Source organism: Giraffa tippelskirchi, chromosome 8 (genome assembly GCF_054371585.1).
Source record: "Giraffa tippelskirchi isolate mGirTip1 chromosome 8, T2T-mGirTip1v1.2.pri, whole genome shotgun sequence".
In the NCBI taxonomy this organism is placed as follows: domain Eukaryota; kingdom Metazoa; phylum Chordata; class Mammalia; order Artiodactyla; family Giraffidae; genus Giraffa; species Giraffa tippelskirchi.
In genome coordinates, this window is record NC_137282.1 from 159,468,169 (window position 1) to 159,491,344 (window position 23,176).

Below are 23,176 nucleotides of genomic sequence, written 5' to 3' on the forward strand. Positions count from 1 at the left end.
AAGATCACCAAGCTGATGGGAGGTTTTGATGCCATACAATTTGATTTCCTTTCATAGGAAGAGAGAGAGGAGTTAAATAAAAGGGGAAGAAAAGGTCATTGTTGGAAGAAGACTCCAGAGTCTTCCTCCGGATTCAGGACAGGATGCAGCCAAGGAACAGAGAGAGGATCAGCCTTGCACTTAACACCGGAGAAAGGACACTTATTCTTAGAAACGCGAGAGAATAAAAGGAGAATGTGTGAGGATACTGACATATGTACTTGGTGGGGCAAGAGAGGGGATGAGGGAAGCTTGAAGGCTCTCATCAATCACTTACCCTCTTTGCTTCCGAAAAAGAGTGAGGGAAGGGGAGTGGGCAGGGGCTGCCAGATGACCTACAAGTCTCTTCACCCAGTTCTACCACAGTCGATCCTCCAGGGTCGATGGCAGAGAAGAGACCTCATACATAATGAACGTCAGCCATTCTGGTAAAAATAAATTTGAAGGCCAGTGACCTTCACTGTAAAATACAGCATTTTTCTTCCTGCTTTTTGCAATATCTAGTAGAAATTCTCACAAACATTCTCTAATGATTCAGAGTTCTTCCACTAACCTGTTTATTATCTTTGTTTACAATTAGGCAATAACATGGATTAATTATTTTACCTGGATAGTTGATAAAACCAGGCTTCATATCATCAGTAACTCATGAAACAAAAGGCCAATCATGCAATGAATTCCAGCAAATTTTGATGGGCAGCAGAAGCTGGTAAGGTTGGCTGTGTGGCAGAAATGTTGGCCCTAAAATGTGGCCCTTCAGCTGCAAACATCTGAGAATGAATGAAATACAGTTCTCATCTGGCAGTATCCAGGATGCCTGAAGCAAATCTCGCTGGGACAATGACTGGACGGACTGGAGAGTTCTGAATTCACTGTTTTCCCTCTGGTGGAGCTCTGGGACGTGCAGGAAAGACCAGGCTATTTCTGCTCCACCCAGAATGCGCTGTGCAGCACTTGACCCCAGGATTCTGGAGCAGAGAACTTGCAGAGCCCGATGCTGCTGTCAGACATACATTGATTCATCCTATCGCATCACAACTCCCAAACTGAAGACGCGAAGGAAATCAGAAAAGGGTGGCCACACTCAATGCCCTGAACTCGGTGCAGACAGCGCAGTCCCCTGCAAGTCTGAAGAAGAATAAATTATTACCAAAGACTTCCCAATGCAGCTGCTTCCTATTAAACACTGTCAAATAACCTCCAACGTTCTTTGATCTAATTGAATTCTCTATCGTACTTTGGTGACCTTTAGCATGTCTCTCCTGGATTTCCATTCTTCTCTGTTTTATTCTTTATTTCTATTTCATCATATCTATGGGGAGAGAGAAATATGTCAGTTATTTAACTGGCTTTATTTTATGACTGTATGAAAGCCAACAAGGGGTTTAGTAACTTGGAAAAATGATAAAGACACAAGGCATCAAATAGCAAAAAATAAAAATATAATGTTCAGGGTTGCTGGAATATTTTTCCTCTGTTGGTTTGCGGTTTACCAGACAAACCACACAAAATCTGTATCTGATGACTTCTCATATTATACTTTTCCTAGAAGTAACAATAATGATTTCAAAATCTTGGAAGAAATGGATCAACAAAAAATAGAGAAATAACTGTGTAATGAAAATAATGCAGTATTCTGTGAGAAAGAGAAATAGAAAGATTATATATTGAGAGGAAAAAAAGAAAAAGGAGAAGACTGAAATTATACAGAGAGGTAAATTATCTCATTTTATCCTTAAAGAAAATAAACCAGTAAAAAAATTTTAATTGGTTTTACCAAAAGTATACTTATTATACTGTTTTAGTACTTTTATTAGAATAAGTATATTTATCTAACTGGTGTATCATGGCTACAGAATTATAAAAGTACCATTTATTGTATATGTTATCAATTCCACTCTTTAACAGTTAAGGTCAGTTAAATAGTTTATTGTTACATTCAATATAATTTTTATGCAGCCAATCATTTTCTATTTGAAAATAGAAAATATATATTATAATGTATAAAATATATTTATTATATTTATAATATTATAAATAATATATATTTATCAAATATATATCATTTTCTACTTGAAAATAACATAAAACTATGATGAATACATTAGTACCTTGTAATAATATCTTGGGTCAAAATCATACATTAGAATAAGGAAGAACTCTGTTTTGGACCCATACTTTTCAAAAGAGATTAAAAGGTCTGACCAATTTAAAACTTTAAACAGGTTTTCAACTTTTCTTGAGTAATACTAACAAGTTATAACAATTTGTTCTAGAGAGAAGGATGCATTTCTGTTTGAAATGAACTCAGAATAGTTAACGTCCTTGGAATACACACTTCTAAATTATCTGTGTGCCAGAATGAGTAATAAACATTACAAACTTAATTCATTTTATTGGTGAAGCATTACAATAAAATAATAAAATGATAGAAGTGCAAGTAAGTCATTTACAAAGCAGTCAGATAGTACAATTGCACGTTCAGAACCAAGTTTTGCTTTGTTTGAAAATCATAACGAAGGATATTACCGCCCTACCTTCATATCAGTCACTTCACCTAAAAGGACTTGGTCCTCTGACATATGTCAATAGGTGATCTCCTAATAGCACCTAATACTTACAACAGGGTCACTATTTGGGGAAGTTACTCATACTTCTGTGCTCCAGTAGACTTGCCACAACATTTTAAAAAATTGGCATCAATACTCCGATCAATTCCAACTGAACACATTTTATTTTCCATCTCTCCAACACTTACTTTCCCATAGTTTCAAATGAAGACTAAAATTACTTTAAACTGAGCATTGAGTTCATAATAACTTATTTAGCTTATCCTTGGGATGGTGTTAAGAACGTTAATTAATTAATGATTATGAATCATCTTTAGAACCTTAGATAGAATAAGCTACAGCACACTAGATTATTACTAGCATTACAAAACTGTATGTATAACATTTCATTAATTATGGTTTTACATAGACTATAATTATAAGACATTTAACGCTAAGGGTAATTTCAATGTTGGCAGGCCTCCTGATTTGTGAAATCAAGCAAAATTGTTGCTAGAAAATTCTAGGCTATGAACTTCATCAATCTATCACCTCCCTCATTCCATATAAATTTCTAATTTTTTTTCAATCAAGACTATATTCTGCTGTAGGATTATTTGATAAGTTTTATCCCCCCAAATTTCCTTTCTCAACCACTCAGTGGGGTTCTGTGATTGGAAGTAACTGGAGGATTAATTAAACACCGGGTTTAAATCTTCTGCTAGCACTATCTGTACAATTTCTCATATTTGAAACTAATAGCATTTTGGTTTTGCTTTGTCGAAAGAATCAATGGCATCAATGTATAATTTGAGTGGCTCAGAACTAAACTGTTATCATCATATGGAAACACCTGCTGAACCGGTAGTGAAGCTATACAAACCTTTTCTTCTAATTTTATTGATTAAAATCCTTCAGTGGCTTTTCATTCTAGTAGAACAAAGTGTAATTGTAAATGGGCTGTTACCCTGGGAACTCAATCTGTCTTCAACTCCTGGTACTTCTTCATTTTACCACTTCCTCAACCTCATCCGAACACATCTACAAGTACACACACACACACACAGGCACACTCCCACACAAACACACACACTCCTTCAAAAACATGTTCTCTTGTTGTTCAGTCACTCGGTCATGTCTGACTTGTTCCCTTGGTTACCCATAAAATTCCTTGGTCTCCTTTCAAAAATATTTTTAATAATATTAAAATAATATAATAATAATATATATATAATATATTATAATATATAATAATATAATAATTTCAAATAATATCTGCTTTGCAAAAAATTTTCTTACCATCTCAGGCAGAATCCACTAGTTACCCCACCATAAGATCCAGTTTATAACTCTGTTAAGCATTTAATAATTAATATTATAATCTGATTTTTTGTTATCATGTCTACATCTGCTATTAACTTAGAACACTTAAGATCCTGTGGTACTGTCACACGGGTCTGTTTCCTACTGCAGGCCAGATACTGGCCTGAGCTAAGTCAGGGGCATGGTCATGAAACCTGCCATAGTTAGAGCCTGAAAAAAGAGAATGAGCCCCTTTATCAAGGACAAATAAAGAGACCCGGCCAAGAGACATGTGCTGCATTTGTTTCAACAGACTTGATTCTCAATACAGAATCTATGTTAGACTAATAACTTTTCCCTAAAGAAGCAAAAGATACTTTAAATGAAGAATCCCCCAAGGAAAGCACTGCTCATCACGTTACCATTCCCCTCGGGAGACTTGACACCTGCCCCCCTTGCCTAGAATTCATTTCTTGATCTTGCCTATTAAGCAAAATGATAAATCTTCCAGATGCAAATAAGTTGTGGTTCAGTATTCACATCCTTGTCCCCAAAGTCAGGCTTCCCAGGTTGGATTTTTCTTTCTCCAACTTGCATAAAGATGCATTCAAATTGACAAATGCCCTTGTACATTATTTTTAAACTGCCCATACCTAATGCATCAGGATCTCGTTATGTTTCCTTTGATTCCATTGCTTCCCATGCTAGTATCAGCAGCACAGAATTGCCAAAGCACTAAGCAGCCCAATTTTTCTTTAATTTCTCAGAAAATTGACAGTTTTATGAACTGTCTCTTTACCTATGCCCCATAAACATGTCAGGCTGTGGAAAACCATTCTAATTGAATCCCAGGGGGACCACAATGGAAGATTATAGCTTCTTGGCAGGTTATTAAAAAAACAGTTGTTCGTATATACACAAGTATGTGTACTAGAGCCTAACATTTGACAGAACAGTCAAGAAATTAACCCCACTGGCAGCTTCAGCTGAGAATGACTGAAGAGAAATGAACAAAGTGAGTGGGAGAATAACACTGCTCCATTCCAGCCTTGATTTTTAAAGCCTTTGTGAGTTCCTACAGATTACCCGATAGTTCAAAAGGCTCTGAGGTCCTCACCTTCTTCAGTGGATATTTTATACCTGCTGGAGAAAATGTATACAACTGCTGTCTTTCCAATTGCTATATTTCCATTGAGTAATTTCAGATACCAGGATTCTCCTGGAATACATATAATTGTACTGGTGGAAAAACAGATAAAAAAAGAAGAGTTTTTCTTCTCACACACTCAGAATAGAAACATCTGGTATATGGGAAGTCAAATTGAAGAAAAAATAATTCCTGTTCATGAAAATATTTTCCTGCATTTGCATTCTTGCCAAATGAACTCCGCATTATAACTGGATCAGTAAATATTTCAACCTAATTGGAGACAGTCATTTCTCAGATGGTTAAGTCAAAATCTGGTGTCAAGAAGGATAGTCTGTGAAGTTCTCTGTGGAATATATGATTCATAGAAATGAGTGTAACATTTAATTAATTAGTTAAATTGGGAATTGTCATACGCTGAATAATGATTCTGGTTGATACTATAGATATTAAGAATCATTAAAGTATGATCCTGAAAATACACCTTCCCTCTTCCCAGTGAAAAGCAGACTAGTGGTAAGACATCACACTCCTGAGGTGAGTTTTTATATTACCCTGGATAAGTATAGCTCTCTCTTTTTTCTTCCATGGCCAAAGAGCGTACCAAAGTTTCTGTACTCAGTCGCTCAGTCATGTCCCTCTCTTTGCAACCCCCTTGACTGTAGCCTGCCAGGCTCCTCTGTCCATGAAATTTCCCAGGCAAAAATACTGGAGTAAGTTACCATTTCCTACTCCAGGGGCTCTTCCCAACCCCCTGGATGGAAACTGTGTCTCTTGTTTCCTGCATTGGCAGGCAGATCCTTTACCACCACACTACCTAGGAAGCCCACCAAAGTTTCTAGCAACTGTTTAAAAAAATCATTGCCATGATCTAGAGGGACACTGAATAAGAAAGCGTGGTTGCCCCACATAAATCACCACTGCAAAATCAACCCAAAATGCGAGAAGTAAGGAGCAACTGGTGATATCTTTACAAATGAAAATCTCCCTATATTTCCCCTGGAATCTGAGCCAGTTGCCAGTCAATTCTACTAAAATAAACTGCATCTATTCATAAATCAGATCCTATGGCATAATAAATACCATGGACTCTTAGACACCAAATGAGAAAATAGTGCCTGACGCTTGGAAAATTAAATTGGTTTGGACTCTGTCTTTCTGTTTGCTGCCTTTAAAAAAAAAAAAATTCTGTCTCTTTCCAAATTTATTTCCTCTTGCTTCCATCTTTATACCCCCCTTGTTTTCCAGAGTCTTTTCCCACTGCCTATAAATATGTTCAACTCTCCTATAACCTCGTAAAAAGTTTCTTCTTGATCCTACTTCATCCTGAAGCTACTCTCCCTTCCCTTCACTAAAAACTTCTTGCAAAAGTACTCAGCCCTGCTAGTTTCAGCTTGTCTCCTCGTCTTATTTACTGCAGACTTCCTCTCCACCACTTCCAGGACTGTGCTTAAGAGCCACAAGCTCCTATTGAGAAGCGGCACTTAAAGGCAACCAGAGAATTTCCGGTCGTGTCACCCGGCCACAAAATGTCTCAGCCAGTGGCTCAGATGGTAAAGAATCTACCCACAGCGTGGTAGACCCAGGTTCAATCCCTGGGTTGGGAAGTTCCCCTAGAGGAGGAAATGGCAACCCACCCCAGTATTCTTACCTGGAGAATCCCATGGACAGAGGAGCCTGGTGGGAGCCATGGCGCCCACCGTCCATGGGGTCTCAAAGAGTCGGACGTGACTGAGCGACTACACTTTCAGGTATTTATTAGGTCATCTGCTCCTTGCTGTAGGACTCTGGCCCAAGTTCACCTAGTCTGTAGCTCTTGACCACCTGTTGACATCTTGAATCTAGCCTTTGGTTGCTGCTCTTGCCTAGTTCCTGGCTCTCCTAAAACAAACCCTCTCAGATGCACCTGGGAGGTCCAGTTCGGCTACAAGGATTTCTGGACTTCAATCTCTGAACTCTTAACCCAAGGAATACCCAATCCTAGTCATCCCCGTATTTGAGGTATTCCACTTATACCGTGTACCCTTCATTGGTCCATAAGTGTGTGTATGTGTGTGTGTGTGTTCAGTCGCTTCAGTCATGTCCAACTCTTTGTGACTCTATGGACTGTAGCCCACCAGGCTTCTCTGTCCATTGGATTTTCCAGGTAAGAATACCAGAGTGGGTTTCTATTTCTTGCCCAGGGGATCTTCCCGACCCAGGAATCGAACCTGCGTCTCCTGCATTAGCAGGCAGATTCTTTACCACTGAGTCACCTGAGTACACAATTGCAAAATAAATGCTTTTCCCCAACTCCTCTTCTACTTAACCTCTCAGTTGAGAACTGTCTCATCCTTGAGAACGCCTCATTTCTTAGTCTGCATGCAACCAATCTTCATTCGTCCTAACTCTATGCAGGCTCTTTCTTAGTCCCCTTCAACAAATCCTTATAGTTTTCTTTCTCCTGAAATGATTAGGACTATGCAAGATCTTCTAATAAGCCATCTTTTTCTCTCTTTCCACAATCTCTTAAATTTATATCCCTGCCTATGAATTTATTGCAATCTTGATATCAAAGTCTGCCAAATCTCCCTTTCTCTCCTTGTGTGTGTGTGTGCTCACTTTGTCATGTCCAACTCTTTGTGACCCCATGGTCTGTAGCCCACCAGGCTCCTCTGTCCATGGGACTTCCCAGGCAAGAATACTGGAGTGAGTTGCCATTTCCTACCCAGGGGATCTTCCCAACTCAGGGATAGAACCCTCATCCCTTGGGTCTCCTGCACTGGCAGGCGGATTCTTTACCACTGAGCTAGCTGGGAATCCCTCCTTAGTTTCAGACATAATACACCTGTTGAAAGTCTGTATTCCCAGGCTCCAAAGTTCATTAATATTTTTGACTACTATTTTTACTAAGCCCCTGCACTCATGCACTCAATCAGTAGTTGAGTATCATGGATTTTAGTTCTGGAACATCCCCGACATCTGCACAATATTGCACAATTCTATTGCAATTTCCATCAGCTCTCATCACATTTATTGTAATAGCCTTGTAATTAATTTCTTTGCAGTTTCTTCTCATCTAACAAACCATCTTTAAATCTGCCTTCTTAAAATTCAATTGCAATCAAGTTATCCATCTGTTTAAAAATGTTAGAGGATAATGATAAGCAATTCATCACTGCCTATAGTTTTTAGAACCAGTTCCCCATAGCCATGCTATCTTCTATCTATCCACTTTCCATCCCTTTGGGTAGACCTACAGAGGCATTTTGTGACCTCAACACGTCCCTCAGCAAGTATAAATGCCTTTGCTCATGTCTTTTCACCTACCTTGCAAAACTTTCCTCCAATATCTCAGATTCTTGTTTTGGTGTTGCCCATTATGATCTCAACATATTTAAGATAAGTCTGGACACTTTTAGGAAAGCAAGGAAGATTTGAAAGACTAAGTCACATTCTAAGATATGGAAGCAACGTGAAGGGTCTCTACAAGTCAAAGATGGGGCTCCAGAGGGCCAGAAAGGATAATATCTGAAACAGAATGCAACACATCAAATATATGAAAATGCATGAGTTTATAAGAACACTCAAATTTCTTAAGAAACTGTTCCCATCTTTTAAGGTCCACTTCTAATGTAAACTTTCCATATATCACTTTTTTTTCCCTCAGATGACTTGGTTAACTTCTTCCTTTGGATCCCTATAGCATATCACTTTTACTACTGGTATTCTATTTTTTCCTAATATATATGCTTTTAATAATATGGAAGTCATATGATTCATGAAATTACTTTTAGAGATCAAGATTTCATTTCAAATGTATGTAAATATTCTGAGTGGTAAATGATCCATTCTTCAACACCAAGAATTCTAGTAAGAATTAATACTTTAGAAGACCAAAAACTTTATGTATTGTATTTTTGCTTATTTTCATCATTTTTAAAGTTAATTTTATTTAATTTATTATGTGCTACTATTTTGTCTGTTACCTCATGTGGTTTGGCAAGTAAAGTTATTACAAGCAAAAGAGAATCACATATTAGTAGCCTGTTAGTGTCCAACTATCAATTTTTTTGCTGCCCAGTGTTAATTATATGTAGGAAACCACTATTTGATAATTATAAATGATACATGAGTAACAGAGAACAAAATAATTCTAAATATTTCAACAAACTAAGATTCTTAGTGTAGAGAAAATTAAGTGAAGAGGAACTGAAGAGCCTCTTGATGAAAGTGAAAGAGGAGAGTGAAAAAGCTGGCTTAACACTCAACATTCAAAAAACTAAAGATCACGGCATCCAGTCCCACCATTTCTTGGCAAACTGATAGGGAAACAATGGAAACAGTGAGAGACTTTATTTTGGGGGGCTCCAAAATCACTGCAGATGGTGACTGCAGCCATGAAATTAAAAGACGCTTGCTCCTTGGAAGAAAAGCTATGACCAACCTAGACAGCATATTAAAAAGCAGAGACATTACTTTGCCAACAAAGGTCTGTTGAATCAAAGCTATGGTTTTTCCAGTAGTCATATACGGATGTGAGAGCTAGACCATAAAGAAGGCTGAGCACCGAAGAATTGATGCTTTTGAACTGTGGTGTTGGAGAAGACTTGTGAGAGTTCCTTGGACTGCAAGGAGATAAAACCAGTCAATACTAAAGGAAATCAGTACTGAATATTCAATAGAAGGACTGATGCTGATGCTGAAGCTCCAATACCTTGGCCACTTGATGTGAAGAGCTGACTCATTGGAAAAGACCATGATGCTGGGAAAGATTGAAGGCAGGAGGAGAAAGGGATGACAGAAGATGAGATGGTTGGATGGCATCACCAAGTCAATGGACATGAGTTTGAGTAACCTCCAGGAGTTGGTGATGGACAGGGAGGCCTGGCATGCTGCAGTCCATGGGGTCACAAAGAGTCGGACACAACTGAGTGACTGAACTGAACTGAAGATTCTTATGTCTGGCCTATTACTGGAAAAATAATGAATGACATATTATCTGGTTTGTTATATTCTTTCCATTACTGTCCCTATAAAAATTGCAAAACACTTCCAGCACTTTTTTTCCCTTGATTCTACTTTTCCAAACATAACAAAAATTCCCATTCCTGACACCTCTTATGGATGACTTTGTTATGTCATTATCAGAGTTACTTTAAGAAAGTAAAGAAATACATTGGAAAATCTCAAATAACAGAGCAATAAATGCAAAAACTATAGTAGTAAAGTGAAGTGGGAATTTAAAGTAAATGATTGGATAGTTCATGGTTCAAAAGACACTTCAATCTCAATAATAGGAATTATCTGGATCAGCACTGTCCATAAAACATTCTGTGACAAAGAAAATGTTCTCTAAATCTGCATTGTCCAACACAGTACCTACCAGACACACGGGGCTACTGCCACTTGATACATGCTTAAAATGTCTGAAGAACATAACTTTCATTTTATTAAAATTTATTTAATTAAATTCAATTGTCCCTTATGACAACTGGCTACAAAATTGGACAGTACAAATCTAAACATTTGCTTCCATCCTTGACTCCCAATTATGAGTTAGTATTAACATTTTCTAAAACAAATGCACATAAGTCAAGAGTACAAATAGACCATTCACAACTGAAAACGTCACTACTAATAATAACTATTGACCATGTATACGCTGTAAATGGGGCTTCGCAGGTGGTGCAGTGGTAAAGAATCCCCCTGCCAATGCAGGGGACGCAGGTTTGATCTCTGGATTGGGAAGATCCCCTGGAGGAGGAAATGGCAGCCCACTGTGGTATCCTGGCCTAGGAAATCCCATGAACAGGGAAGTCCGGAGAGCTACAATCCATGGGGTTGCAGAGTTGGACACCCCCTAAGCACATAGCATACATGCTCTAAATACCATTCTAAGGTCTTTGCAAACGTGTTTAACATTTTGATTTTGTTTTAATTTAACATTCAAAACATCTGTATGGACAGACATGCCATACATATTTAGATTTTTCGAAGCAGGACAAAAATCACAGAGAAGTAACTTTCTCAAAAATACCATCTAGTAACTGGCAGCCAGGATTTGAACTCAACAGGCCTGACTTCACAGCTCATGAAATTTGTTCTTCTATTATACTTGCTGGTGCAAAACCACCTACTTTTGTACTAATCAAAGAATCATAGATGAATTAAGTTATGAATTGTCACCGATTAACTTAGCAAACATTTAAAAGATTATAGTAACCAATAAATACCCTTATTATTGCAGGTAGAAGAAAGCAATAACCAATTGATCTAATTTGACAATAAGAATAAAGAATCACAATAATGTCCATACCGTTCATCAGTTCCTATTTCTGCGAATTCATTCTAGAGTAAATAAATTTCACAAACACTTAAAATACACACAGATATTCATAGGTGGCTATCATTTTACCAACAGGCATAAGCTGATATAATATGTGTTCAATAATAGCTTAATAACTAAATGACTATGATGCCCAGTAGAATATTAAACACATACAATAATAAAAATGTTTAAGTGATTACATGGAAAAGCTTATGATATAAATTTTTATGTTAGGTAAAAATTAGAGAATAAAACTTACTATCATAGTAGGACGACAACTTTAAAAAGAAATATTACCCACAAAATTGGGCTTCCCTGATAGCTCAGTTGGTAAAGAATCTGCTTGAAATGCAGGAGACCCCATTTGATTCCTGGGTTGGGAAGATCCCCTGGAGAAGAGAATGGCTACCCACTCCAGTATTCTGGCCTGGAGAATTCCATGGACTGTATAGTCCAAGGGGCTGCAAAGAGTCAGACACGATTGAGTGATTTTCACTTGTTTACTTTGTTACTCACAAAATTATGATAATTATGTTGCAGAAAAAGAGACAAATGCTTTTTCTCTACTTTTCAAATTATGATCACAGACATGAGATTCAAGAAAAATAAGTTACTCAATTTGAAACTGTCACTGAAAAATATCACACTTTGTTACTCAGGTGCAGTCAACCTGGAAGATTGGTTAAAATGCAGATACCCAGGTCCCACTCCAGAATTTCTGGGTCAGCATCTGCTTTTTAACAAGATTTCAGGTGATTTTTTTATGCACATTAAAGTTTAAGAAACACAGATACAACATGCTGCAGCTAATGAACACTTGATGCTTCTTTTAAATCTTTCTTCCAGGGTGTAATAACTCATCAAATAGTGAAGTCAATCTCCTACATTATCAAGGACCTATTTCCATGTAGACTATCTTTCTAAATGAGGGTGAATCCTGCCATCATTCATGGGGACTTTATATGTAGATGATGCATGAAACAGTCTGGTCTTTCAGAATCTCGACTTTCTCCAAATGTTTCCTCCAGTCCACTGCAGGGCCTCACTCCAGTGGTTTCACCCGAGGCTTGGGATCAACAAACAGAAGCTATTAAACTCTTCACCAGCATTAGACATCCAACCTCTTTCATCCTGCCAAGAATTGCCGTAGAATTCTTCCTAAAATGCCACGATATTTTGTCTTGATTGCTCCCTGTTCAACTATTCACTTGGAGAAGGAAACGGCAACCCACTCCAGTATTCTCGCCTGGAGAATCCCAGGGACGGCAGAGCCTGGTGGGCTGCCGTCTGTGGGGTCGCACAGAGTCGGACACGACCGAAGCGACTTAGCAGCAGTAGCAGCAACTATTCACTATCACCTCCTTTCCAGCATCTACCAGATTGTTGGGTAATTTTTGGTTCATTTAACTATTCCCTCCTCCCATCTCCCAATGCTTACACATGAGACAAGGCCTTATCACTTCTTGAACTGAAACATTTAGCCCAGTTCCTGTCTCAAAGCAGTCACTCAGTAAATGCTTGAAGAGTGGTGTCCATGCATGCTAAGTCACTTCACTCATATCCCACCCTTTACAACTCGATGGACTATAGGCCACGAGGCTCCTCTGTCCATGGGATTTTCCAGGCAAGAATACTGGAGTGGGTTGCCATACCCTCCTCCAGGGGATCTTCCCAACCCCAGGATCGAACCCACATTTGAAGAATGAGCACAGTCATAAAACTTTTCCCCACTTTCAAGAAACTATACACTCAGCCATTTGCACTAAGTACAATTACCCTCATTTTGCAAATAAGGAAGTGGCTGCCCATGACTTACCAAAGATTAAAAATGGAATGTGTAGCAAAGAGTAGAAAAAACTCAGGTTTCCCCCCATCTATAAATCATGATTTTTCCTTTAAGTAGATTTTCTTTCCAGTTTACCATTCTGCCTGTATGTCAAGCCCTGTCACAGTCAGCCCTCTTCCTGCCTAGCCATTGATAAGACTGTATTTCTTTGCTGTATCCAGGTAAACTTGCTCATTAACCTACTAACAACTATGGTTCTTCCCTCGTTCATAGCGTATGCTCACAACTGCTAGCCTAAAGGAACACCTTAATCCTTAAGCAAGTCCAACTCATCATGAATCCAATCTCTAGAAGTCTATTGCAATGTTGCTCAATACTGCACAATTTTAGTACGTGTAGTCCTCACTTTGTTTGGCTCCAATATGCACCGATTACAATGATCATGGTTTAGTTAAATAGCACCAATTTCCCCAACAACACAGTTCTAACTTTAGCTACCATGACATGTTAACTGTGAATAGCTGCATAGAGTAACATTTTTGCTGCTCACTCTAGTTCACAGATCAGTATGTAAATAACAGATATGCGTCATGACCAGTGGCAAACCCCTGGAAAAGGGCATGGCAACCCACTCCAGTATTCTTGCCTAGAGAATCCCTGGGAACAAAGGAGCCTGGTGAGCTCCAGTCCACAGGTTCTCAAAGAGTCGGACACAACTGAGATACTCAGCGCACACACACAGCTGATCCATGTAGCTGTACAGCAGCGTCGTAAAGCAATTATCCTCTAATTAAAAATATAAAAGTAAATAAATTTTTAAAGATAAATAGCTGATCCTGGGGAAACTGACACTACTTTTCAAGAGGTTCGAGAAATATACAGCCAGAGGAACTTAGTAAAAATGAACTTATTGGGATGAATGAAGAAAAGAATTGTGATGAAAAGAGTGAAAATAAAAGACAAAAGGCTGCACTGATGGCTTATAACTTTGAAAACGTAAAGGGTAAAATACAAGAAGCTGATCCAAATTTAAAAACAACGGGAAAATTTGCCAAGGCAGAGAATAGCTGGGTTCTTACTCTGTAGCAGTTATGCCAAGAGAACAAGCAAGCGTTACCTAAACCCATCTTGATACTTGTTTTGTAAAGAAATAAAACACTAATTCACAATACTTTTAATGTTTTCAATTACACTGCACTGTTATCCTTTCTAATTTATTTCCCTATACAGCACAAGAGTTCTCAATGTTTTAACATGTTTTAATGCTATGGAACAGGATTCACTTTTTCCGAGGTGCTCAATTTCATTAATCATAAGGAAAATGCAAGTCAAAACCACAAAGAAAAATCACCTCATCCATGTTAGAACGGCCATGATCAAAAAGAGAAAAGAAAGTAATTATTAGCAAGGATGTCAGAAAAAGGGAACCCTTGTACACACCTGATGGGGATGTAAATTGTTACAGCCATCATGGAAAGTCATACAGAGGTTCCTCAAAAAATTAAAAGCAAAACTACCATATGATCCAGTGATCCCACTTCTGGGTCTTTGTTCAAAGGAAATGGTTGCCAGGGCTGGAGGAAAAGGGAAATGAGGTCAGATATTGGTGAGAGGGTACAAAGTTCAGATTATGCAAGATAAGTTCTGAAGCAGAGCATGGTGGCTACAGTCACCAACACGACATTTTGCTAGGATGGTAGGTCTCACATGTTCTCACCTCTCCAAAAGGTAACAATGTGAGCTGATGGATATGTTAACTACCTTGATTGTGATCATTCTACTGTTACACACATATCGAGTCATCAAGATGTACACCATACATACATACAATTTGTCGATTATACTCCAATAAAACTGAAAAATTAGAAAAAAAAAAAAAGAGAGACCTCTGAATATTCATTGAAAGGACTGATGCTGAAGCTGAAGCTTCAATACTTTGGCCACCTGATGTGAAGAGCCAACTCACTGAAAAAGACCTTGATGGGGTCTTCCCTCATTGGAAAGATTGAGGACAGGAGAAGAAGGTGATAGAGGACAAGATGGTTAGATGGCATCACTGACTCAATGGACATGAATCTGACAACTCCAGGAGATAGTGAAGGACGGGGAAGCCTGGCATGCTTCAGTCCATGGGGTCTCAAAGAGTCGGACACAACTGAGTGACTGAACAACAACTCCAGTGAAGCTAAATAATTAAAAAAAAAAAAAAAGCAAGAGATCTCTGCACAATTTCAGCTTCCACAGCCATATTATGTTTCCATGCTGCCAGGGGAAGTAAGAAATGCCTCTGCTGGATTTTTGACATATGTTTGTGCTATCTCCTTCTCAACAAGACTGTGAACTACCTGAGAATGGCACCCTGTAATAATCTTTTTAAATTGAGGTAAGATTCACATAACATGTTTAGGAAGTTCCCTTCTGTTCCTCATTTAAGTGTCTTTATCATGAAAGAGTGTTGGATTTGGTCAGATGCTTCTCTGCCTCCATTGAGATAATCACAGGATTTTTTTCCCTTAATTCTGTCTACAGTGTATTACTTTGATGGATGTCTGTATGTTGAACCACCCATGTATTCCTGGGATAAATCCGACTCTATCCTGTAGTATAATCCTTTTAATATGCTGTTGAAATCGGTTTGCTAGTATTTTGTTGAGGATTTTTGCATTTCTATTGATAAAGAATGTGGGTCTCTAGTTTTCTCCCGATTTGTCTGACTTTAGTATCATGGAAATGCTGGCCTCACAGAATGAGTTAAGAAGTGATTTCACCTTTTCTATTCTTTTGGAAGAGTTTGAAAAGAATTAGTATTAATTCTTTAAGCATTTGGTAGAATTAAAAAATGGTATCATATTTTTCAGTTTGTGTGTATACATACGTGTGTGCCCTCTCTGTGTTTAGAAGGGTGTTTGATGTAGAAAAAGAGATATTTAATGTGTAGATAAATTTCAAGCCCAGAAAGAAAAATCACTTTTTAAAAAAGGTAAGTAACTCAACTTGAATATACAGAACTTTCTATAAATGTGTTCATTGCGTGAATATTTTCTTCAAATGTCATCCCAGCCAAGAAGTTAAATAAATTTTCAAAAAGCTAGCAGACAGGAAGGGTTCAAACACATATTGTGGACAAGAAAAAAAAAAAAGAGGCACAAGCTCCACTAAGTGACTTGAAAAAAAAACCTCCGAGGTAATACACTCACTCACCATCCAAGGAGAAACTATGCAAAAATCCATAAGTGGATTAACGAGCAGAACTGTGGCTGAAGAAAACCAGATTAGCTCTGCCAAAGATGATAGCCGTAAAATGCACCAAGAAAATATCTAACAATAGAAAAGAGAAATTATCTGCTGGTAAAAATTCATGATTCTGAAAGTAGACACCACCGGCCTAATTTAATAATTGCAGGATCCCTGATGGAAGGAAGAGGCAGGATATGGTTGAATCTTTTTCAAAATTTAATTAAAACCAAAATGGCACTTTTTCCTTTGCTCCTCCACGATTCGAGCAGCTTCACAGAATACCAACAGACAAGCCAGGATCAGAGGCAGTGACTCACCACATTTTCAGCAGAGGATTTTAAGAAGCAAATAAACAGGGTTTAGAATTACAAGGACGAGTTCCACATGCAGCTTCCAGATCTGAACCTCTCTGTCTCTTCGCTGTGCGCTTCTGCCGCACTCTGCACATCCCTGTGCCTGCTTCAACGGCTGGCCATCTGCCTGTCCCACGATGAGCCGTGGGCAAAGCCGTGCTCACCCAGGCCCCCACTCCTCCCTGGGAAAAAGCACTCCTGCTCTCCCATGCCCAGGAGGAAACTTACAAGCTCTCTCCCAGACTTCAAGGGAAGCCGAGATTCTAACAAGTAATTTTGGTCTGCTTGATATTTGGTGAGATACGAACCCCACTGTTAGATGTTTCTCTTTTTACTACCTGCTGGAAGAAAAGAGGACCACATGCTAATTGCAAAATCCCCTTTTGAAAATCTTCGGAGTCACATGCCACTCTTACCATTTGTCCTTAGCAGGCATCAGTCAAGATGTGGTACATTCACTGGATTTGGCAGAAAACAATCTGAAAACTAATTTCTGTCTTGAAAGGCATTTTATACAACCCAAAAGACGGGAGATAGGAGAAAAATGGCCTGCAAAAATGGTTATTACCAAGAAAGCAAGGGCCTGTCTAGATCTGGTTCAGTTTCTGCAAGCTACAGAAACAAGCAATTATGGCTTATTTGCTATTGTGGATTTCCGGGGCCTATATCTTATATATGTCAGCCTTTGGTTAATTAAGTCAAGTTTATCAAGAGATGGTGATTCACCAGTAAGAGAGCTGCGCTAGACACAGATAAATGACTGTTGTTGTGAAGTCTCTGAAAAGTACTGAATAGAGGCTTCAAGTTCAGCTCCAGGAAATTAAAGGTATGAATAAAAATCACTTTTCTTAAAATCTTCATTGGATTTTTATAAGTTTCCACTTTGAGCAGTAGAATTTTTAAAGAAATAAAAACAAAAAGCATCGTGTGCGCAAATTTTGAATTGAAATAGAGTCACCCAAGAATTCTCCAGGCCAGAATACTCAAGTGGGTAGCCATTCCCTTCTCCAGGGGATCTTCCTTACCCAGGAATGGAACTGGGGTCTCCTGCATTGCAGGTGGATTCTTTAACAGCTGAGCTACCAGGGAAGCCCTAGAGTCACCCAAAAATGTTTATAAATTATGGGAGAAGGAAAACTAGACTGTGATCAGTGAAGTTCTTCAGACTTCATTCTTATCAGTTACTGGATATAAACTATCAGATTGAGAGTTTCTCACTTAGTAAATCAGGTAACAGCTGACAATATCTTGAAATTGTCTCTTTTTTTTTTCGAAGTTTTCTTATGAATGAGTTAAATCAGTTGCCCCTTTCCTTCCAAAGTTTTGACTAGTTCGTTAAACGAGTTGGTTAGAAAACCCTTTTTGTGAGCTTGTTCTCCTTCCTTTTCCGCACCCATTGACTGCTCATTCTTCCCTAATTCTTGGTTAAGTGGTTCTCCTTGGTCACTGCGTGGTGAGTTAGAGCATGGGGAGGCTAGAGGCACTCACAGTTCAAATTCTGCTTGGTAGCTTTCTACCTGTGTGCCTTGGAGAAGCTACTGTTGTGTAATCGCTAAGTCATGTCTGACTCTTTGTGACCCCATGGACTGTAGCCCGCCAGACCCCTCTGTCCATGGGATTTCCCAGGCAAGAATACTGGAGTGGGTTGCCGTTTCCCTCTCCAGAGGATCTTCCCCACCCAGGGATTGAACCCTTGTCTCCTGCATTGCAGGCCGATTCTTTACCACTTTGCCATCACGGAAACCCTGGAGAAGCTACTGAACTTCTCAATTCACCAGTTTCCTCCCTGTAACTAGAACTCATACTCAACTGATCCCTTAGGGTTGCTGTTAGTCAATATTTGGGACGTGCTTAGAAGGGAGCATGGCCTCAGTTAAGCTTTATTCATGTGTCTATTAAATTAAATGATTGGTAAATATTTGAACATAAACTACGTTGAATCACTCATGCCACAGAAACTTCACCAACTAGCTTGTCCTCTGTCTGTGCACCTTGCACTCTTATTCTTTGCTCGTCATCCATCAAAAACCCCAATGAATAAAGAAGAAATCTAAACTCACCCACAAACTTCACTTGCCAAGTGTGTCGTCTGAGCCTCTCGACCCCCTCTGACGTCTGCAAACCCTTGACATTCACCTGGCCCCCTTCCCAGGCCTTTGTCTCTTCCCAGACGTCCACACAGTCAAGAGCATCTCTATGAGTTCAATCCTTCCAGCTCTAGTCTACAGAGCCAGAACCCTCTCCCAGGTGTGCCCAGAGATGGGGCGTAGTTTAGAGATGAGTATTGAGGGCTTCTCAGGTGGCACAAGTGGTAAAGAATCCACCTGCCAACGCAGGAGATGCGAGAGATGAAAGTTCGATCCCTGGGTTGAGAAAATCTCCTGAAGAAGGAAATGGCAACCCACTCCAGCATTGTTGCCTGAGAAATCCTGTGGACAGAGGAGCCTGGCAGGCTATAGTCCATGGGGTCACAAAGAGTCCAACATGACTGAAGCGACTTAGCAGGGCGCATGGATTGAGGGAACAAAAAAGGTAGAGGATGGTCTGGGGCGCCATTAGGGCTTGGGCAGGGGTTAAGCTGGTTACCAGACTCGCCTCCCCCACCTGTCCCATGCTTTTGCCTGGGGTGCTCTGAAGTTAGAGATGCTACAAGCGTGAGAAGGGAAAAGACTCCCCGTCTAACTACCAAGGAAACCCCTCTTCTGTTGTTTCTCATTTTTTGCCAAATCGCTCAGTCAGACCACAGTTTTACAAAAGCTAAAGTTGCTTTTGTAAACAGGCAGCCATTTTCCCCCACACGGTGGAGTGGAAGCTTAAACAAAAGCACCAGTCACGGGGTGGACTTAACTCAGGGATGCTCTGTAAGCTCCCTCATATACACACCTGTTTACAAAGTGAAAGCATCTTATAAAACCCCTTTTACCACTTAGGATGAGAAGATCAGTCTTGCCACTTCTCTAAACACTCCCTTGTGGTCGGGCTTTCAAGGCACAAATGAGGCAAAAGAGTCGGACACTGTGGTTTAGATGAAATGGAAGTTAATGGCCTCTATCCCGGCTTCTCCTTGGCAATGGAGAGTGACACCATATGTTGGGGAGAGAGGATACATAAAACTCAAGACTCCGATCTGGATCTTAGGTTCTCGTTTCCTTAAGAGCCGAGCTGGGGTTTTGATGTGAGGGCTAGTCATGCATGAGTCCCTAGTAAACACAGCCCGCTTTAAATGCCACTTTTTATTGTCCCCAGCGTCTGCACAGTGTTCTGTACATAGTAGATGCTCCACAATACATGGATATTGGTTGATTTGGTGTATAAAAGCAATAATGATATGTCGTCTTTACTCCAAATGCCATGGCAGCTATATTAATAAGTTAAATTGCTTACCTTTTCCTCAATGATGTCAAATGAAATGGCAAATGAGGTTTTGTTGATGAATGAACACCTCCCTGGGATAGTATTTAACTGGCTTAAAGGGACAACTGAACGCACACTTAACTCCCTCCTTGATTTCTATACATACAGGCAATACGTCAGCGTAAGTTTTTTCAGTGTAGTATAAACGGAAAGACTCAGAAAAAAAACATTAGGAATATATTTGAATCAAACTAAGCAGCATATATAAACAGTGCAACTTTATTTACATCTTCCTAATGAATGAGCCTAGCTTCATGAGTCCATCTATCAAGTTTCCATAATCTGTTTCTCCTTCCACCCATGAAGTCCATCAATCAATTTCAATCAATAGTCTTCAAACAAAGGCAGTAGGACTTTACTACTGGCTGAATCAACATAGAACTGTTTAATCTTTTTCTGCTAGTGACTAACTTTGAAAGTTAAGGTTTGAAAAATCTGACTGATTTTATTATCATTTCTCTGGGGCTCCCAAATTTTGTCAATGAGGCTTTGAAAATACTTCATTTGCATAGGTAAAGTAGATTTAATGCATTAATATATTTAAAGTCAGCACTCTGAAAATTGGGTAAAGTTTTCAGCAGTTTTTAATATTTATGAAATAAATATTGTAGTCCTGAAGCCACCAAGGAATTGGGGACCCTAGTAAACACCCCAGTCTCTGGAAGACCAACCCTTGGAGACCAGGTAGACTGGAAATAGAAGGAGCTGCACCAAAATCTCCACTTGGCTCAAGGCAACACAGTCCTTGACAGAGGAAGAGAAGAGGGCTCCTTGCATAACACAGTTTTGATATATTATATATTTAAAGTTTTTATATCTTTTAATACTTTTTAATATGGATATTCATATGTATATATTATATATATATAATTGACTTCAACTTTTTCTTTGGTAAGATATGTATTTGTATAAAATATAAGTACATAGAATATATAAACAGATATAATATATAAATATGTAATTAAATATGTATTTCAGTGTATTTTAGTATCCAACGACATAATAAATATTGGATATAAATATTATATTCAGTGTGTGTGTCTGTGTGTGTGCTAATTTGCTTCAGTCTGATTCTTTGCAACCCCATGGACCTCTGTCCATGGGGTTCTCCAGGCAAGAATATTGGAGTGGGTTGCCATGCCCTCCTCCAGGGGATCTTCCCAACTCAGGGATCGAACCCACATCTCTTGGGTTTCCTGCACTGGCAGGTGGATTCTTTACCACTAGCGCCACCTGGGGAGCCAAAAAAAAAAGGCTGAAATCAATGATCTGAGTATTCATACTGAAAAGCAGCAAAGAGTACACAAAACTAAATCAAAAGAAAATAAAAGAAATAAAAAGGAGAAAATTCCATGACAAGATTTATAAAGAGATAGACATATATTACAAATCTCAAAAATGAAAAAGAGGACATTGCAACAATTCTATAGACATTTAAAAATATTTTAAAAGTTAGGATGCTGTGAACACCTTTGTGCCAATAAATCTGAAAATTTTGATGAAACAGAATCCTGGAAAAACACATTTTAAACCAACAAGGACATATAGCACATGGAACTCTGTTTAATGTTATGTGGTACCTGGGTGGAGGGGAGTTTGGGGGAGAATGGATACATGTATATGTACGGTTGAGTCCCTCTGCTGTTCACCTGAAGCTATCACAGCATTGTTAATCAGCTATACCCCACTAGAAGATAAAGAGTTTAAAAAAAATCTTTTAAATTAACACAAGATGTAATAGCTAATCTGAATAGTCCTGTATCTACAAATAAATTGAGTCTGCGATTAAATACTTTCTAAATGGAAATACCCAGGCTGAGACGTCTTTCTCAAAAGGTTCTTTCAAACTGTAAGAAAGAAATAAGCTTATTCTTACATAGATTCTCCCAGATAATAGAAAAAGACTAGGCATTATCCAATTTGTTCAATACCAGAAAAAATTTGTCATGAATTTTGCCAAAGGTCCCCAATGACATCCTCATAAGAACATTCAATCTTATCAGGGACCAAATGCAAAATCCCTTGACTTCAAGCTTTGCTCCTCACTGTTTTTTAAAATGACACACAAGAGATGCTAAAGAAGATCAGAACACATGGCTATTTCTACCGTAAATATTGCTTTCTTAAAGATCATCAATAGATCAAATCTCATTTTGGGGGGCTCCAAAATCAGTGCTGATGGTGACTGCAGCCATGAAATTAAAAGACGCTTACTCCTTGGAAGGAAAGTTATGACCAACCTAGACAGCATATTAAAAAGCAGAGACATTACTTTGCCAACAAAGGTCCATCTAGTCAAGCCTAAGGTTTTTCCAGTAGTCATGTATGGATGTGAGAGTTGGACTGTGAAGAAAACTGAGCACCGAAGAATTGATGCTTTTGAACTGTGGTGTTGGAGAAGACTCTTGAGAGTCCCTTGGACTGCAAGGAGATCCAACCAGTCCATCCTAAAGGAGATCAGTCCTGGGTGTTCATTGGAAGGACTGATGTTGAAGCTGAAACTCCAATACTTTGGCCACCTCATGCGAAGAGTTGACTCATTGGAAAAGACCCTGATGCTGGGAAGGGTTGGGGGCAGGAGGAGAAGGGGATGACAGAGGATGAGGTAGTTGGATGGCATCACCGACTCAATGGACATGAGTTTGGGTAAACTCCAGAAGTTGGTGATGGACAGGGAGGCCTGGCGTGCTGCGATTCATGGGGTCGCAAAGAGTCGGACACGACTGAGCGACTGAACTGAACTGAATTGAACTGAACATACCCAAATAACTGGTTTATCCTTCTCAGAATAGAATGACTATTCTTAAGTGTATATGTATATATATAGTTATAGTTATAGACCCAACCCCATGCCTGGCAAAGTTGATGGTAGGTGAGACCATGCATTTCATGCACTTAGATCAGAAGTACAGTGTTTTTCATATGGTGGTTTCTCAACAAATTTTCATTAATTCATTGGGAAAAAAAAAAACCCACATGGAGATGCTCTTTTTGACTGAAATGTAACAAAATCGATCAAAGTGTTTCTGCTTTATTTTT

General features: G+C 38.9%; 1 long non-coding RNA gene across 5 annotated transcripts in view; it reads right to left on the reverse strand.

Annotated features, from left to right (window-relative positions):
- Positions 1-579: 579 nt before the first annotated feature.
- Positions 580-23,176, reverse strand: part of LOC145518748 (uncharacterized) — a 228,610-nt gene continuing 206,013 nt past the window's right edge. For 2 of the 5 annotated variants that reach the window (XR_014063256.1, XR_014063255.1), the window contains 2 exons: positions 1,277-1,351; positions 580-1,167 (listed from right to left, as the gene is read on the reverse strand). This is a non-coding gene — a long non-coding RNA (uncharacterized LOC145518748). Of the gene's footprint in view, positions 1,352-17,941; positions 18,217-23,176 lie in introns of those variants that run through there. The other 3 variants (XR_014063251.1, XR_014063252.1, XR_014063248.1) reach the window with 3 other exon arrangements.